Genomic DNA, 8,544 nt, shown 5'->3' with positions numbered 1-8,544 from the left:
GTCAGACATTCACAGGTTATGGGTGTCTTAGAAGTGAATTGAATACCACATGCATTGTATGTTAATATGGCCAGTATGCCCACTGGTGATGGTTGCGAGAACTGTAGACTATGGGAGTACTATTCAGCACATTCCCCAGATAGGAGAAGCCCAGATTTCTTTTCTTTTCATAAAGAAAAGTACATATTTCTGGAATGTTGGGCTTTTGATTTCCTTTTATCAGAAACTAAAATGTGAGGCATGTTGGCAGCAAAAGGGCTATGTCAATGCCCCACCGCACTCAGCCAATTTCTGGCTCCCTGAGGTATGAGTGCTGCTTTCTGCACTGTGCAGCGTTAGTGTATAGCTAAAGGGAGAGGGGAAAGTTATCTACCACCTCACTTGCAGAATTAGATAATGAAGGAATGCTTCTGAGAGGTCATCTGGAAACTTCCCATAGAACTTTGCCTGCCTCCATCTTTATGGTCTTTTTGGTGCCAGATGAAGACCTTTTTATTCACCCTTTAAATAACTCATGTTGCAACTCCAGTAATATCATAGAATTGTAGAGTTGGAAGGGACCCTGTGGATCATCTAGTCCAACCCCCTGGAATGCAGGAATATGCAGCTGTCTCATGAGAATCAAACCTGCAACCTTGGCATTATCAGCACCATGCTCTAGCCAACTGAACTCTAGCTGGTGGCCACCACTTTTGGCAGGCGTAGGGGGGCAAGCAAAGCAAGCAGAGACAGCAGCCCTAGTTTATCCATAAAAAGCTAGCCACTGATTATAGAATTGGCTCATATGAACTAAGATCCCCTATCAGTTGCCTAATTCACCCACAGGACGTTGATGCAATGAAATATAAGAAATGTTATTATTCTTCATTGCATTTCTTCATCAAGGTCTCTTGAGCCAACGCCTACACTCAAAGCACGCAAGGAACATAACTACACAGAAAACAGGGATGGGAATTGAAGCAATATGATCTGTGCTGTAAGAGCAGCACATCCTGCTATATCTTTTATGCCACTGGGAAAAACCTCTCTACTTGAGGACATTCACACCAGATGTGATCAAATGACCTATTCCCCCAAAGCATCCTGGGAACTGTAGTTTGTTAAGGGTGCTGAGAGTTGTTAGGAGATTCCCTTCCCAAAGGTACAATTCCCTGAGTGTGACTTGACAGTCAATCCCTTTCCCCAGCATACTCTGGAATTGTAGGTCTGGGAGGGGAATAGGGAGCTCCTAACAACTCCCAGCATCCTTAACAAACAACAGCTCCCAATATTTTTTATCGAAGCTATGATTGTACAAATGGTATAATAATGCTTCAAATGTGACCTTAGTTATAATTAACAATTGTACTTTACTTGTTGGGAGTTTAGAACAAGGGAAAGTGGAAAAGGTGCATTTTTAAGAAGTTGGCTGTGTCAAACTGTGATGTTAGGAATGCTTGCTGCTGCTAAAATAGAAAAGCTATTGAATTGAAACACCTGGGGTGCTGTTTTCCTGTGTCCTGACCAGAATGGGCTTTCTCCTCCCAGCTCAATTAATTTAGACACTGCTATAAACCACTCAAAGGATCTGGTGAGCCTCCAGACGCCAATGAAAGACTGAAAGCTGTTAACATTTTGTCCATTACAGTTAAAATCCAGCTTTACTGCTTCAAGTGAGAACAGAACCCCAAATTCCTCCTGCTTCCTGACAATTTATAATGTTGTGGATGTATTTCCTTCTTCTGTCAACATTTGAAATCATGGGAAACTACTCAACTGTTGTCATTTACTGCATGAAATCTTAACTGCTCTGATGAAATGTTAACATGGCTATTGGCATATGTGGATGTGGATCCGAGTGAAGCAGGGGCTGTTGCTTTTTCCCTAAATAAAAAGTAGCTACTTATGCTTGAAAGGTTGGGGACAAGAAAATGAGGGGGGAAATCATGGCCCTTAAGGGAGATTCTCACCATCCCTTCCTTTTCTAATGTTCAGCCTTTGCTTAAAGGTAAAGGGACCCCTGACCATTAGGTCCAGTCGTGGCCGACTCTGGGGTTGCGGTGCTCATCTCACTTTATTGGCCGAGGGAGCCAGCGTACAGCTTCCAGGTCATGTGGCCAGCATGACTAAGCTGCTTCTGGTGAATCAGAGCAGCGCACGGAAACGCCGTTTAACTTTCCCGCCGTAGCGGTACCTACCGTATTTTTCGTCCCATAGGACGCTCCGTCCCATAGGACGCACCTAATTTTTTTTTGGGGGGGGGAAATAAAGGAAAAAAAAATTTTCCTTTATTCCCCCCCCCCAACCAGGTCGGGGAACAGCGGGATGGCGGCGCTGCGCCTCCCTGCAGTCCCCCGAGCTTGTGGGGCTGGCCAATGTTTGCCCGGTGCGCAGGGCGCTCTGCTTCAGGGCACTTTGCGCGCCGGGCGGCAGGCTGCTTTCCGCAGCGTGGGGAGCCCCGCGGGAACTCCCGCGGGCTCCCCAGGCTTGCTGATAGCTTCCTGAAGCCTGGAGAGCGAGAGGGGTCGGTGCGCACCGACCCCTCTCACTCTCCAAGCTTCAGCGAAAGCCTGTATTTGCCCCATAGGACGCACACAGATTTCCCCTTCATTTTTGGAGGGGAAAAAGTGCGTCATATAGGGCGAAAAATACGGTATTTATCTACTTGCACTTTGACATGCTTTCGAACTGCTAGGTTGGCAGGAGCAGGGACCAAGCAACAGGAGCTCACCCCGTCGCAGGGATTCAAACCGCCGACCTTCTGATCAGCAAGCCCTAGGCTCTGTGGTTTAACCCACAGTGCCACCCGTGTCCCTTTGCTTACATAGCCAAAATAGCAATAGCCATGCAAAAGAGGGACGTGCCACCAGACTCTGGGACCCCAATGCTTGCATAAATACAAAAGACAGCAACACAACACCCTAATGAATGAGTGATCCCCAAAAATCAGCCCAATGACCACACTCAGTGGCCACAGGATGACTTGTCAGGAGAGGGAAACTAAATGGAGGTGGCCATGGCTGGCTGGAACAGTGCAAACTTTTTGTTGCAGGTCCTACTTGCCTCTTATTAAAAACCGTAACCAAATCAATATATCAGACAGCATTAATGGGCCCTCTGGAGATTACAGAGCTATTTAAAAACTTCAGCCAGGACTTGTTCTCCAACAACAGTATGATGTCTGCTCTGAGAACAGAGCTTCAGTATGCAGGCACATCAGCCAAAACAGCAGATGACCCTGAGCATCTGCATTTGCCATCTCCATTGCTCTATTAAAAGGAGTGGATAGAAAAGCATATGTCAAGTATAAATTGGCTAGAGGCACAATTGTAAAGGAGCCAGCAGCCAGACAGACTGCAGGTGCTAGGCGTATGAAATGAATTTACTCATCAGTGAGTTTGGCGTGCATAATTATTTCATTATATATTTTCAACGCAATGTTCATAGCTCACGTTTGACTTGCCCTGTCTTCAGGACCATGTCGCCTTTCAGAAAAGGGAAATATTTGTGATAGGATGCTGCCACTGCCATCATTACTCTAGAGGAAATAAACCATAGCCCCCAGATCATATAGGAGTTGCAAGCGTGGTTCTGCGCGAGATAACCATAGATAACGGTTGCAAAATGTAACCAGTGCCTGGTCAAAAGGCAACACCAGATTCAAGGAGTAGATGTCTCTCAGAAACAGGACCAGCTTCAGACTAGTGAGGGGCAGGCAAAGCAACCCCCATTGGCATACTCTGCACCACCCCTGCAAGTCTAAAGGTGGTAAACAGCAACACCATGATCTAAGTCAAGCCACCTGCCACTCTCACATTCCTACAGTGACTTACTGGAGCATTATGGGAACAACCATATGGCAGTTCACTAATCTTCTGCTGCCATTCCATAAATCCATGCCAGGGAAGATGGGTTGACAGGAGAGCCTGATTCACGTAGCGGTGTGTCTGCCCCAACTCCTGCCCCCACGGAGGCCCCTGCTTAACAGCGAATCTGAGGTTACATTGTCACTTTCCTGGTTTTATATTACAATGCATATGTAAAACCAGAAATTTTAAAAATATAATGTGATTAAATTATATTGAGGACTTCATTTAAGGCAGGCATAGGCAAACTCCAGCCCTCCAGATGTTTGGGACTACAATTCCCATCATCCCTGACCACTGATCCTGTTAGCTAGGGATCATGGGAAGTGTAGTCCCAAACATCTGGAGGGGGCGGAGTTTGCCTATGCCTGATTTAAGGGAATATTTAATCCTGAGTCTAAGGCAAAGACTCTGTGGCCCTCCAAATATCTCAGACTGGTGACTCTCAGAGCTTTCCAACTATCAGCTGACTGAACTCTCAGGCAGCATGACCTTATCAATAATCTTATCAGCAATCATACTCACATGCCCCCTAATTCCTTACAGAATGAAGTGTGACTAACTGTGCATCACAGCATCCAGACTATTGTCAACAAGAGTGTCTTGTGGGGCCTTAACAACTAACAGACTTGTTTATAGCTTACCCTTTTGTGGACAAGAGCTCACTTGTTTTATAAATGAAACCAACTCTAGTCCCTGGATGCTTATGCCACAATAAATTGGTTAACTTAGACTAATTTTGCATAGGATTGGCTGCTACTTTGAATTCAGTGTGCCCTACTTTCAAGCAAAGCTTCACAGGAGTGGGTTCTTACTCTGCAATACCATTCTGCTTTTCCCACTGGTTCTTAACATAGCCTCTTGGAGAAAATATTAAGTGCCAGGATTGCAGAATGGTAAAATTAAAATTTGCTTGCTATGAAAATCAACATCTTTTCACTCTGCACAGCAGCATAGGAAAGCTACTATGTCTTATTTTCAAGAAAGAAGAATGTGTACATGGGGGGAGGAGGAAGAATCTACGATCCCTGAGCAGCCAAAATTTAGAAGGCCCATAGAGAATAAGTAGTCAGCACCTTGATGAGTTAAGGTATATTGCATAGCAACAAAACAGAAAAATTGGAAATGGTTAGACACCCACTGTGGTGCTTCTCCTGACCCAAGGATGAATAGCAATTCCCAGCAGTTAAAAATCTTTGTGAAAGAACAAAAGCCAGCAAAAGGCTAAACCCATGAGCTTTGACTCATAGACCTTTGTTCTAATGGATCTAGCAATCTACTCCTGGTTTGTTTGGGGTTTTTTTGCCAAAATCTTACTAAAGTTTTGGCAGCTTTTACAAACTTCTCTATACAATTTGATGAGTCTGAGAATCCAACATGAAACTTGGTGCATTGTTCTGGCTCAAAATGCATCTGTCTCCGATTCTGTGTGTGTACATTACATGTGAACCTGAACAGAGATTAGAGTACTTACAGAATTGGAGGTGAGTGAATGCAAGTTTGTCCAGATTGCCTGGCAGTAAATTCAGCTCTTGGCTTAAAAAAAGCAATCCTCCTTTGCAGGAGATGTTAAAGTTAGTTGAATAGTTCAAGATAAATGTATTGTCTATATTTAGTTGGGAGAGAGATTCACAATGTGTCTCTCATAAAAATCACAACACAAACCACAAAGGGGGGTTGCCATAATGCCTGTAACTCCCTAAGGAAGAGTCCGCTTTCCTACTGTTCTTAATCTAGGTAGCTTTCTATCAACAGCCCTCTCTTTCTAGTTTTTAGGAACAGGCCTCAGACTATCATAAAAGCAAGTATAGTCCAATGGTAAGCTTCCTTCTGCACAGTCAATAAATAGGCGACACAAAAAATCAAACACAGGTTCAGATCTTCTAACTGTTTTGTAGTAATTGTGTATCCCATGAAGTGTGTATATTCAGGCAAACTGGTAAGGCATGGTTTAGATATCATTAGCAAGTCCCAATCCTGGTTTAGCAGCAAACCACAGTCTGCAAACCCTTCTAGCCAAAACCACAAACTAGAGTTTGTGCAAACCAAAGTTTGTCCACAAACCAGGCTCAAATAACAGTCTGCAATCCTGGTTTGCCACTAACTCAGAATCATAAGTTTCTACTTATCATGCACAGGGCACAGGTAAGGGAAGGAAGGAGTATACAATGGAACTCCCTCCCCCTGGAGGCACAGAGTGTGCCTACAAATTCTACCATGAGGGGTGGGGTGGGGACAAGCTTACCTAGCTTGTGCATAAATCAGGCACTAACTAATTTTGTTTACTTGGTGCAAATCCCAAACAAAAACTAATTTTGATTAGCCCAGACTTTTTTTGCTTGACCAAAACTTCCAGATTCCTGTACTGTGAGCCTTTCATCAAAGAAGACAAGAAATTATTGACTTTAGATCAGAAGGGTGCCTAGAGGTCACAGGCCATGAATATCCAATATAACTAAAGGAATATAAATAAAGGAATATAAAGTAAAGGGATATAAATATATCCTTCTGGAGCATAGTCACACTTTTCCAGTATTGAAGGTCAAGCCAGAAAGGCACTAAAAGAGTTAAAAGCTCAAATGTTTGCTAACAAATTAATCTACTCCCAAAGGTGGGAAGCTATGCTATTGCAGGAAACTCCCGTGAATTTTAAATTATTTTAATGTTAAACAACTGCTTTCTGTAGCACGAGGAGCAGCCAAAGCAGTGTACAACACAATAAAAAGAGTGTTAGGAAAAACACATCTCAGCAATAAAAAACACTTGAACAACATACATTAAAACATTAAAACTTGTCAGCCAGCGCGGGAGACAGTTGTTTCGCCAAATAAAAGGGCTTTTTTTGGATTCAATGGCAATCACAACACAAATGGAAGAAAGTTTAGTGCTTCTATTAAATAGTATAGAAAACAGTACAGCATTTAAGCAAAATCACAAAGCATGAGGAAGATAGTAAGAACAAGATAATGTACCTCCACGTTCTGTTATTGGGAGCGCCAGGAATCAACGGAGAGACTCCAGCTGGCCAGTACACTCAGGACCCACACCGAAGCTCAGGAGCTAGGCCCCATGTGAGAGATGCATAGGCTCCAGCCCCCTGCTGGCCTCTTGCTGGCTGACCTATTATGTCAATCCCTCCCACCTGCTAAGCTAGGTCAATCTACTGAGGCAGCATAATTAATTAGTAGTCCTGCAGCTGCACTGCTGCCTACAGGCACTCAGCCTACAGCTGGCCCACAAATGAATCTTCCACCAACCTGCTGCTCCATATCCCTGGAGCCCACACAGTAAATAAAACCAAAAAACCTGGCCAAGTATAAGGGAGGAAGAATCATTCAAACCAGTATCTATTTCCTCAGGATACAAAAGTCTTCTTGCATAGGTTTTATCTGCAACAGTGAACCAAGTTCCAGATGAGCCCTGGCCAGATTTAATCTCTCTGTCTCGCATCCACAATAGCCTACAAAGAGCCAACCTAGTACTACTAGGAGCAGAGTTAACAAGCGGTCATGACTCTGCTATCCATAAATTCACGAGCCAATCCCTCACAAATTGCAAGACTGGAAAGCATTGAATTTGGCCTTCTTATCCGTTTGAAACTGCAGAACTTTTAATAGCTGCAGATATCAAACTTTCATGTTTTAGTCTTTGACAAGCCAGCATTTCTCACAGCAGCTTGACTCCTAACCAGCCCTTTGTACTGCAGAGTCAAGCCAAGCCAAGGTTAGTGAGGAATGGAGAGAGCTTAAGCATGAACCTGTATTAGGATGACACACTAAGATTGGCTTAGCTCAGGGCAGTGAGGCAATAAAAAAGACAAGGGAGGGGCAAAATGGCCATGAATTCCTCTGGGCTTACCATGAAATACAAACCAGGCTACATATATCTTGCTACATATTAAGAGTTTAGGTTTCCAAGTTTCATATTCTGAAGTCATCAATCCCCAATCACAAATTGCTTGGGGATGCAATTAGTCATCTTACACTCTGTTCTCTACAAACACATTGTTCATGTCACTACTGCTTCTCTTCTGCTCCCCAGCAGAGCATCACAATTCTTCATATCTATTTTCATTTAGTCTCTGATTTAATACCTCTCCTTTCTATAGTGGCCTATACTGAAGGCAGCTGACTATGATAAAAATAATACAGTAAAAATAAAGCAAAACAAATCAGAAGCAGTAGCAGGATAGAAGACTTCAAAATGTACGCTGAAACAAAACAGGATTGTGGCTTATATATGGCTCATTCAAATGCACACCCCTATCACTTAGGGTGGGAACATACCTTGCTATAACACCATCTGCTTTTGCCCAAACATAGACATGCCACTAATATTTTATGTGATGGTGCAAGTCTCTTTGTAATACCAATACAGGATGACGTGTGTGTTCAATGTCCCACTTAGAAACCTCAAATCAGCAGGATGAGATTCCTTCAATGAAGGAAGGTAAGTGTTCTCGTGGTAAAGGCTTGACATCCAACACACACACATCGGGCTCTGCAAGGAACAGGTTTTATGGGCTCCTACCCAATTTGCAATTTCAAAACAGATGCAACAGGGAAAGCAGAGGGAGCAAAGTGGGGAGGCAGGGGTAGAATATGCAATTATTTCAGTTAATCATACGTGAACTTACATTACAGTAGGATATTTGGACTAGGGGGCCATTCCCAAGGTTTCACAGAGAAACCCCCTCTAG

This window comes from Podarcis erhardii (genome assembly GCF_964252035.2).
Source record: "Podarcis erhardii genome assembly, chromosome: 8".
Classification (NCBI taxonomy): Eukaryota; Metazoa; Chordata; class Lepidosauria; order Squamata; family Lacertidae; genus Podarcis; species Podarcis erhardii.
The sequence above is the reverse complement of the archived record's forward strand: the minus strand, read 5'-3'. Positions refer to the sequence as shown.